We start from the raw sequence: 11496 nt of genomic DNA on the forward strand, positions 1-11496 counted from the left end.
AGGACGTGGGGTGTGGGGGGAGTGAAGGGGGAGGAGAAGTGTAGGTGGGAAGGGACTGGCGCCCCAAGGGGCAGCTGGGGGAGGGGAAGGGTTTCCCACACCCAAAGTGGAAAATTGGGGAACCACTGGGAGAGCAGAGGATCAAAAGGGGGCATGGCCAGGTTTCCCCTGCCCACTTGGTCCCCCAGGAACCTGCTGAGATCCCCGGCCTGATCCTCTGCCCACCAAGGCCCCCTCCAGCCGGGAGTGTCCTGAGTGAGAGGGAGGGAAGAGGGAGCAAAAGTAAAGGCTGGACCTCCAGGACAGTACCCCTGAGGGATGGCTGGGGGAGGGGAGGAGTTCCTATACCCAGCAGGACCCACCCACGGTTAGGGGTCCAGCGGCAATGGGGGAGACCCTGGGGGAGGGGTAGGAAGGAACAGAAGGGAACACAGTCAGAGCTTTCCCTGTCCATTTAGGCACTGGGGAGGCTGTTGGGATCCTGGGCCTAATCGTCTGCCCTCAGAGCCTCTCTCCTTCCACACAGAACCCAAGCCCTGCCCTTACACCCCCAGCCAGGGCCCTACCTCTACACTCGGAGACCCCCTCCAACGATCTGGGCCTAAACCACACCCACACACCCTCACTCAGGGCCCTACCTCCAAACTCCATAGACCTTCCTTGCAACCGGCTGCCTCTCCCCTTCTGAGCAGGTCCTCAGCAGAGGCCCCGCCCCATGCTTGAACATAGCCCCGCCTAGGTCCCACCCCACAGAGCCTTTTCCGGCTCCATGGGTCCTGAGCCTAGGCCCCACCCCATGCTCAAACATCACCCCCCCCCCCCGCCCAGGCCCTAAAAAACAGCCTAAGTTCCACCCCCACCTAAACTCTGCCCCCATAGCCAAGGCTTTTTTTTTTTCCTCTTTTAGATTGGGGTTCTGTTTTACCTTGTTGATTCATTGTTGCTCATTCTTTTATATTTTTATTTTTCCTAATAAATCTTTTATTTTTCTACTTTTATTTTATTCTTTATACTTTGTTATTGCTCTCTCCGTTTGGTTTGTTCCCCCCTCCCTTTATTTATTTCCTTTTTCTGTTCGGGTTTTATTATACTTTGTTGCAATTGTTTCAATTACAGTTTTCTTTTTCCTAATATATTTTCTATCTTTCTAATTTTATTTTGTTTTTTATTCTTTGATATTGTACTGCTTCTTTCTTTCTTTCTTTCTGTATTTTTACCATGCCACGAAGTATGCAGGATCTTGGTTCCCAGGCCAGAGGTCAGGCCTGAGCTCCTGTGGTGGGAGCTCCGAGTCCAAACCTCTGGACTAACAGAGCACCTCAGAACCCAGGGAATATTAATCTGAGTGAGGTCTCCAAGAGTTCCTAACCCAGCTCCATCCAACTGCCTGCAAACTCTAGTGCTAGACGTCTCAGGCCAAACAACCAGTAAGACAGGAACACAGCACCACCCATCAAAAAAAAAAAATGAAATGACAAAACAATATGTCACAGAAGAAGGAGCAAAGTAAAAACCTACAAGACCAAACAAATGAAGACAAAATAGGCAAACTACCTGAAAAAGAATTCCGAGTACTGATAGTAAAGATGATCCAAAATCTCAGAAATGGAATGGAGAAAATAAAAGAAATCTTTAACAAGGATCTATAAGAACTAAAGAACAAACAGTGACAAACAACACACTTAATGAAATTAAAAATACTCTAGAAGGAATAAATATTATAGCAGAATAACTGAGGCAGAGGAACGGATAAGTGACCTGGAAGATAAAATGGTGGAAATAACTACCAGAGAGAAGAATAAAGAAAACAGAATTGAAAACAATCTCAGAGACCTCTGGGAAAACATTAAACGCACCAACATTTGAATTATAGGGGCTTCAGAAGAAGAGAAAAAGTAAGGGTCAGAGAAAATATTTGAAGAGATTATAGTCAAAAACTTCTCTGACATGGGAAAGGAAATAGTCAATCAAGTCCAGGAAGCACAGACAGTACCATACAGGACAAACCCAAAGAGAAACATGTCAAGACACATATTAATCAAACTATCAAAAATTAAATACAAAGAAAAAATATTAAAAGCAGCAAGGGAAAAGCAACAAATAACATACAAGGGAATCCCAATAAGGTTAACAGCCGATCTTTCAGCAGAAACTTGGCAAGCCAGAAGGAAGTGGCAGGACATATTTAAAGTGTTAAAAGGAAAAACCTACAACAAAGATTTTTCTACCCAGCAAGGATCTCATTCAGATTCAGTGGAGAAATTAAAACCTATGCAGATAAGCAAAAGTTAAGAGAATTCAGCACCACCGGCCTTCCCTGGTGGCACAGTGTCAAGAATCCACCTGCCAGTACAGGGGACATGGGTTTAAGCCCTGGACCAGGAAGATTCCACATGCAGAGGAGCAAGTAAGCCTGTGTGCCACAACTACTGAGACCACGTGCTGCAACTACTGAAGCCCATGCACCTAGAGCCCATGCTCCACAACAAGAGAAGCCACTGCAATGAGAAGCCCACACACCACACAGAGAGTAGTCCCCCACTTGCCACAACTAGAGAAAGCCTGGGCACAGCAACAAAGACCCAACACAGCCAAAAATAAATTAATAAATTTTTTAAAAAAGAGAGAGAGAATTCAGCACCACCAAACCAGCTCTACAACAAAGGTTAAAGGAAATTCTCTAGGCAGGAAACACAAAAGAAGGAAAAGACCTACAAAAACAAACCCAAAACAATTAAGAAAATGGTACTAGGAACATACATATCGATAATTACCATAAATGTGAATGGATTAAATGCTCCAACCAAAAGGCATAGACTGGCTGACTGGATGCAAAAACAAGACCTATACATATAATGCCTACAAAAGACCCACTTCAGACCTAGGGACACATACAGACTGAAAGTGAGGGGATGGAAAAAGATATTCCATGCAAATGGAAATCAAAAGAACGCTGGAGTAGCAATTCTCATATTAGACAAAACAGTCTTTAAAATACGGACTATTAAAAGAGACAAAGGACACTACATAATGATCAAGAGACCAATCCAAGAAGACATAACAATTGTAAATAGTTATGCACCCAACATAGGAGCACATCAATACATAAGGCAAATGCTAACAGCCATAAAAGGGGAAATCGACAGTAACACAATCATAGTAGGGGACTTTAACATCCCACTTTCACCAATGGACAGATCATCCAAACTGAAAATAAATAAGGAAACACAAGCTTTAAATGACACATTAAACAAGATGGACTTAATTGATATTTATAGGACATTCCATCCAAAAACAACAGAATACACTTTCTTCTCAAGTGCTCATGGAATGTTCTCCAGGGAAGACCATATCTTGGGTCACAAATTAAGCCTTGGTAAATTTAAGAAAATTGAAATGGTATCAAGTATCTTTTTGGACCACAATGCTATGAGACTAGATATCAATTACAGGAAAAAAATTATAAAAAATACAAACACATGGAGGCTAAACAATAAACTACTAAATAACCAAGAGGTCATGGAAGAAAGCAGGTGAATTCTATTAAACATTTAGCGAAGAGCTAACACCTATCCTTCTCAAACTCTTCCAAAACATAGCACAGGGAGGAGCACTCCCAAACTCCTTCTACGAGGCCACCATCACCCTTATACCAAAACCAGAAAAAGATGTTACAAAAAAGAAAACTACAGGCCAATAGCTCTGATGAACATAGATGCAAAAATCCTCAACAAAATACTAGCAAACAGAATCCAACAGCACATTAAAAGGATCATACACCATGATTAAGTGGGGGTTATCCCAGGAACGCAAGGATTCTTCAATATATGCAAATCAATCAATGTGATACACCATATTAACAAATTGAAGGATAAAAACCTTATATAATCTCAATAGATGCAGAAAAAGCTTTTGACAAAATTCAACACCCACTTATGATAAAAACCCTGCAGAAAGTAGGCATTGAGGGAACTTACCTCAACATAATAAAGGCCATATATGACAAATCCACAGCCAACATCATTCACAATGGTGAAAGCATTTCCTCTAAGATCAGGAACAAGACAAGGTTGCCCACTCTCACCACTATCATTCAACATATCTTTGAAAGTTTTAGCTACAGCAATCAGAGAAGAAAAAGGAATCCAAACTGGAAAAGAAGTAAAACTGTCACTGTTTGCAGATGACATGATACTATACATAGAGAACCCTACAGATGTTACTAGAAAACTACTAGAGCCATTCAATGAATTTGGTAAAGTAGCAGGGTACAAAATTAATGCACAGAAATCTCTTCATTCCTATACACTAATGATGAAAAATCTGAAAGTGAAATTAAGGAAACACTCCCACTTACCATTGCAACAAAAAGCATAAAATACCTAGGAATAAACCTACCTAAGGAGACAAAAGACCTGTATGCAGAAAACTATAAGATACTGATGAAGGGTAGTTTTATTTTATTTTATTGAGAGTGAAATAATTCTTTATTTGGGCTGGTTGGGAGAGGGAAGATGAGGCTAAGCTGGACTCACATGGAGAGTGGCACCCAGGAGCTCCTCAGGGGGCCAGCCCCTGTGCCCCTTGGCTGTGTCACAGCAGCAGCCACGGGCAGCCCCCTGGACAGACGTGGTGGCTCCCTCTGTCCTTCCTACTTGTGTGGCCAGGCCTCGGGGGCCCTCTGCAGGCAGTACTGGGTGACAAGCAGTGACAAAACCAGGCTGCCGGCATGGCGCCCCATCCAGTACAGGCCATAGCCCGGGAAGCCCAAGAAGGCGGCCTTCATGGTCAGCCAGGACACTCTGCCAGAGACGGACAGCAGGGGAACCATCATTATCTCCTGGATGTTGAGGTCAGTGATCCAGTTCTTGATGCCAGGGACATAGCCCATGCCCACAATGCCCACCACCATGGAGGGGACGCACTTTCTGCACTCAGCATCAGAGGCACGCAGAAGCTCCAGGTACCAGGCCACCTGCCTCAACATGTAGGTCAGGTAGATGTCCCGCTCAGACATGATGGTGCAGTGCAGGTCAGGGAAATCGCTGATCATCTCGGCCATCATCTGCTCCAGCAGGTCCTACTTGCACCACTCCACATCATCCTTGCTGATAGGGTCTGACAGGAAACATAGGCCCCAGGCCAGCTTGATCTTCTGCAAGAAGGAGAGGGTGGCAATGGCCCTCTTGAAGGTAACAGGGATAGGCTGGTCACCCAGGTGGAACTTGCAGAAAGGCACCTTGCTGGCCTCCTTGAAAACCTCCTTGAACTCACCTCCAGGGGCCATGCCCAGCTTCTCAGTGATGTGGGCGGAAACCTTCAGCAGCAGCATCTGCACGAGTCCTGACATGACCCCATTCTGCCTTATGGCCTGCTGCAGCTTCTCCAGGCTGATGTCTTTGGCCTCACGCAGCAGTGTACACTTGTTCGTCTTCAGCACGTGAGACTGCACCTCCCAGATGGCCTTCACCATGTCCTTCTTGCTGTCGTCACTGAAGTGCGCCCTGCCCATCATGTGCACCCAGCTCCCATCCTCGGTCACGAGGGAAGATGATACAAATGATAGATAGATATACCATGTTGTTGGATTTGAGAAATCAACATTGTGAAAATGACTATACAGATTCAACGCAATCCTTATCAAACTACAAATTGCATTTTTCACAGAACTAGAACAAAAATTTTCACAATTTGTATAGAAACACAAAAGACCCCGAATAGCCAAAGTAATCTTGAGAAAGAAAAACAGAGTTGGAGGAATCAGGCTCCCTGACTTCAGACTATACTACAAAGCTACAGAAATCAAGACAGTATGGCACAAAAACAGAAATATAGATCAATGGGACAGGATAGAAAGCCCAGAGGTAAACCCACGCACATATGGACACCTTATCTTTGATAAAGGAGGCAAGAATACACAATGGAGAAAAGACAGCCTCTTCAATAAGTGGTGCTGGGAAAACTGGACAGATACATATAAATGAATGAAATTAGAACACTCCCTAACACCATACACAAAAATAAACTCAACATGGATTAAAGACCTAAATGTAAAGTCAGACACTATAAAACTCTTAGAGGAAAACATAGGCAGAACACTCTATGACATAAATCACAGCAAGATCCTTTTTGACCCACCTTCTAGAGAAATGGAGATAAAAACAAAAATAAACAAATGGGACCTAATGAAACTTCAAAACTTTTGCACAGCAAAGGAAACCATAAACAAGATGAAAAGACAACCATCAGAATAGAAGAAAATATTTGCAAACGAAGCAACTGACAAAGGATTAATCTCTAAAATTTAGAAGCAGCTCATGCAGCTCAATATCAAAAAAGAAAAAAAAAAAACCCAATCCAAAAATGGGCAGAAGACCTAAATAGACATTTCTACAAAGAAGGTATACAGATTTCCAACAAACACATGAAAGGATGCAGATCACTAATCATTAGAGAAATGCAAATCAAAACCACAATGAGGGATCACCTCACACCAGTCAGAATGGCCATCATCAAACAATCTTCAAACAACAAATGCTGGAGAGGGTGTGGAGAAAAGGGAACCTCTTGCACTGTTGGTGGGAATGTAAATTGATACAGCCACTATGGAGAACAGTATGAAGGTTCCTTAAAAAACTAAAAATAGAACTACCATGTGACCCAGCAATCCCACTACTGGGCATATACCCTGAGAAAACCATAATTCAAAAAGAGTCATGTACCAAAATTTTCATTGCAGCTCTATTTACAATAGCCAGGACATGGGAGTAACCTAAGTGTCCATTGACAGACGAATGAATAAAGAAGATGTGGCACATATATACAGTGGAATAGTCCTCAGCCATAAAAAGAAACGAAGTTGAGTTATCTGTAGTGAGGCAGATGGACCTAAAGTCTGTCATACAGAGTGAAATAAGTCAGAAAGAGAAAAACAAATACCATGTGCTAACACATATATATGGAATCTAAAAGAAAAAAAATGGTTCTGATGAACCTAGGGGCAGGACAGGATAAAGACACAAGACGTAGAGAATGGACTTGAGGACACGAGGAGGGAGAAGGGTAAGCTGGGTAACATTGACATATATACAATACCAAATGTAAAATAGATAGCTAGTGGGAAGCCACTGCATAGCACAGCTCAGTGCTTTGCGACCACCTAGAGGGTGGGATAAGGAGGGTGGGAGGGAGATGCAAGAGGGAGGGGATATAGGGATATGTCTATACATATAGCTGATTCACTTTGTTATACAGCAGAAACTAACACAACATTGTAAAGCAATTATACTCCAATAAAGATGTTAAAAAAAAAAAAAAAAAAAGCAGGCAGTGACTTCCCTGGTGGTACAGTGGTTAAGAATCCGCCTGCCAATGCAGGGAACACGGGTTCGATCTTTGGTCCAGGAAGATCCCAAATGCCCCAAAGCAACTAAGCCCATGTGCGCCACAACTACTGAACCTGCACTTTAGAGTCCATGAGCCACAACTCCTGAGCCCACGTGCCACAACTCCTGAAGCCCATGCACCTAGAGCCTGTGTTCTACAACAAGAGAAGCCACCACAATGAGAAGTCCACGCACCACAATGAAGAGTAGCCCCCACTCACCACAACTAGAGAAAGCCCACACGCAGCAATGAAGACCCAGCACAACCAAAAGTAAATAAATAAAAACAATCATTTACCTAAAAAAAAAAAAAGGAAGAAGAAGAATAAGAAGCAGGCAGAGGGGTTGTATTTGAGGGTAGCCTGGGGATTATAGCAATCACGAATAATAAACGTAGGGACCATAATTTCTGGCTTACATGTACTCCCACAGATATTTAATCTTCTCTACATTCTGATGAGGTGTCTATTGTTCTTCCCACTTAGGGATGAGTAAAAAAGTTCAGAAATCATCTGATGTGATAGATGCAGTAAGAAGATACGGACCATGGAGCAGATGCTTGGGTGTCAGCTCTGTTTCCAATAAGTGCTGGCAGTGCAATACAGGCCCAACTACTTAAATGTTCTATGCCTCTAGCTTTCTCATCTCTAAAATGGGGTAATAATATTACTTACTTCATGAGATTTTCCTAAAGATTAAATGTATGCTTAGAAAGAGAGCTTGGCACATTATAAGTGGTATATAGGTGCTGTTGCTGTCACTACTACTATTACTACTGTGATTATTATTATTACCTGAATTGCCGACTAAGGAGAGCTGTATTCTCCTACATAATTCTCTGTCCCCAAGAGTCTCAAATGCCTACAGCTATAGCCAATCAGCTTCCACCACAGATTTAGCTACACCCCAGGCTCAAAACCCAATCATCTGGTACTTAGAAGAACTTAAGAAGCCCATAGCCTGCTGTTCAAGATTCATCTTGTCAGCCTTGGTGCTTGGACCCTTTCTGATCTTGTGTCCCATGAACACTGGGGATCTGTCTCATGCCTCAGCATCCATTTTCCCAAGGCTATGAGGGACCGAGGTGCAGGGGGTGTCCTGCAAGCAGCAAGCTGACCACCTGCTGAGACTACTCCATCCTGGCACATCCTTGCCTGGCTGGTGCAACACCCTTGAGCTTCTGATCATACCACCACCAAGTGAATCTCCTCCCCTGGTAAACATGCCTGCCCTCTGGATCTGAGACCTCCCTGGCCTACATCAGCCCACCACTAACTAGGTCTTCTTCCAACAAGAGTCACCCAGTTTGAGAATGGCATTTCTTCATTTCTACCAAGTTCCACTTTCCCTTTCAACTACATAATTTGATTTTTTTAAAAATCAATGGCCTCTTGCTAATCAGCCTCCTGCCTTGGCATTTGTGCACTGAGCTTATACAGCAATGCAAAGCACTAGGCTACGTCAGGCCTTCACACAAATGCAATTGCACTTTTATTGCTGCCATAATTTTGAGTTGCTGAGTAACGAGACTGATTTCTCAGAGAAGTGAAAGGCAAATATGTGGCCACTCAGCAGCCAACTTCTTCTTTTTTTTATTTTTTTTTATTTTATTTTTGGCTGTGTTGGGTCTTTGTCGTTGTGCACAGGCTTTCTCTACTTGCGGTAAGCAGGGGCTACTCTTTGCTGTGGTATGTGGACTTCTCATTGCAGTGGCTTCTCTCGTTGTGGAGCATGGGCTCTAGACGCATGGGCTTCAGTAGTTGCAGAATGTGGACTCAGTAGTTGTGGCGCACGGGCTTAGTTGCTCCGTGGCATGTGGAATCTTCCCGGACTAGGGCTCGAACCCATACCCCCTGCATTGGCAGGCAGATTCTTAACCACTACGCCTCCAGGGAAGCCCATCAGCAGCCAACTTCTATTTCTTTATAATTTGGTGCCACCAAGGACTATGTCTCGTTTTTCCTCCTTTCTGGTCATAGCAACCTCAACTGTCGAGAATAGCTGGGTGGTGTTCAACCCAAGCAAGATACACCTAGTCCTACTTATTCTTTTAAACATATACATGAAGGGGAAATACTTCCTGAAAGGTGCAAAAGGAGCTTGGCAGACTCTCTCTCCAGCAAAACAACTATTTAATTGGTGAAAATTATTTTTAAAAAATTATTTAAAGTCTCTAGAAATTGTCCTAAATATGTACAGCAATGGGAGAAACATTCATTCTAGAAAATCTACTAAACCTCAGTAAGAACAGCGAGAGTCTATGGTATTTGAACCACAACTCACTCCCTTACCCCCTACCCCACAGCTCTACGTTACAGAAGCTCTGCCCCAAGTCAATGTGTCCAAGAAGAAGAGGGCTCCCCCTCCCTCCGGCTCCCAGCGTGGAGCTCCTGTTTCATCTTGTCAGGGGGCAGTCCACTGGTTTTGCTCATCCCCCTCCCCAGCCCCAGGTTGCAGAAGTTCTATTCTGGTTCATGCTGCAGAGAGGACCAGTCTCCCTTCCCTCGCTCAGCCCCTACTTATAGGGGAAAAGCTCTACTCTAGGCTCAGCAGGCTGAGATGACTGGGGACCCAATCACTCTATTCCCAGTTTGCCTGTACAGAAGAGGTTTCATGTTACTAGAGATAAAGAAGGACTTTTTTTTTTTTTTTTTTTTTTTTTTTGCGGTACGCGGGCCTCTCACTGTTGTGGCCTCTCCCGTTGCGGAGCACAGGCTCCGGACGTGCAGGCTCAGCGGCCATGGTTCACGGGCCTAGCCGCTCCGCGGCATGTGGGATCTTCCTGGACCGGGGCATGAACCCGTGTCCCCTGCATCGGCAGGCGGACTCTCAACCACTGTGCCACCAGGGAAGCCCAAAAACTACTTTTTTAAAAATGAGAAAGAACTCAAATTAATAACCTAGTCTTTCAACTAGAAAAATGAGTGAACTAAACCCCTAAAAAAAAGCAGAAGGAAAGAAATAATAAAGATTAGAGCAGAAAAAATGAAATAGAGAATAGAAAAATGATTTTAAAAAAATAAAAACAAAAATTTGGTCCTTTAAAAAGACTAAGAAAATTGACAAACCTTTAACTAGAGTGACCAAGAAAAAAGCAGAGAAAGAATACTTGACACTAAAATTAGGAATGAAAATGAGAACATCACTACCAGCCTTACAGAAATAAAAAGAATTGTAAAGGAATACTACAAATAACTTTATGCCAACAAATCAGATAAAATAGATGAAATAGGAAGTTCTTAGAAAAACACAAATTATGAAAACTGACCTGAGAAGAAATAGAAAATCTGAATATACCTGTAACAAGTAAAGAAATCAAATTTGTAATTTTAAAACTTCCCACAAGGGAAAGCCAAGGCCCAAATAAGTTCACTGGTAAATTCTACCAAAACTCAAAGAAGAATCAGTACCAATCCCTCATGAAATCTTCCTAAAAAATAGAAGAGAAACATTTCTCAATTCATTCTATGAGGTCATTACTACCCCGATATCAAAACAAAACAAAGACGTCACAAGAAAACTACATACCAGTATCCCTTACGAATATATTTGCACAAATCACTAGCAAAATACTAGCAAACTGATACCAGCAACATGTGAAAAGGATTATATACCATAAGCAAATGAGATTTATCCCAGGAAGGCAAATTCGTTTACTATCTGAAAATCAATTTGTGTAATGCACCATATTAATAGAATAAATGGCAAAAATATCATTTCAAAAGATGCAGAAAAACAATTTGACAGAACCCAACAACCTTTCAAAATTAAAAAAAAAAACCTCAAGAAATTATAAATAGAAGGAAACTTTTTCAACTTGCTAAAGGGATCGAAGAAAACCCACAGCATCTTACTTAACGGTGAAAGTCTGAGCACTTTTCTCCTAATGTCAGGAACAAGACAAGGATGTCCACTCTTGCCACTTCTATTCAATATTGCACTGGGGCGGGGGGGGGGGGCACTCAGCAAAGACGCAACACACATGATTAATTTATAAAAATGCTTTATTTCTATACATTGGCAATAAACATTATGGAAAAAATTAAGAATTCAATTCCATTTACAATAGCATGCTATTTCATACTAAGAAATAGAATGAAAAAGAATAACA

The 11496-nt window shown here is 42.6% G+C and overlaps 1 pseudogene; it reads right to left on the reverse strand.

The window, feature by feature from the left end:
• Positions 1-4651: 4651 nt before the first annotated feature.
• LOC112397221 (traB domain-containing protein pseudogene) lies at positions 4652-5545 on the reverse strand (annotated as a pseudogene).
• Between the last annotated feature and the right edge of the window lie 5951 nt (positions 5546-11496).

The sequence above is a fragment of the Neophocaena asiaeorientalis genome, unplaced genomic scaffold (assembly GCF_003031525.2).
Source record: "Neophocaena asiaeorientalis asiaeorientalis breed wild unplaced genomic scaffold, Neophocaena_asiaeorientalis_V1.1 scaffold804, whole genome shotgun sequence".
Lineage (NCBI taxonomy): Eukaryota > Metazoa > Chordata > Mammalia > Artiodactyla > Phocoenidae > Neophocaena > Neophocaena asiaeorientalis.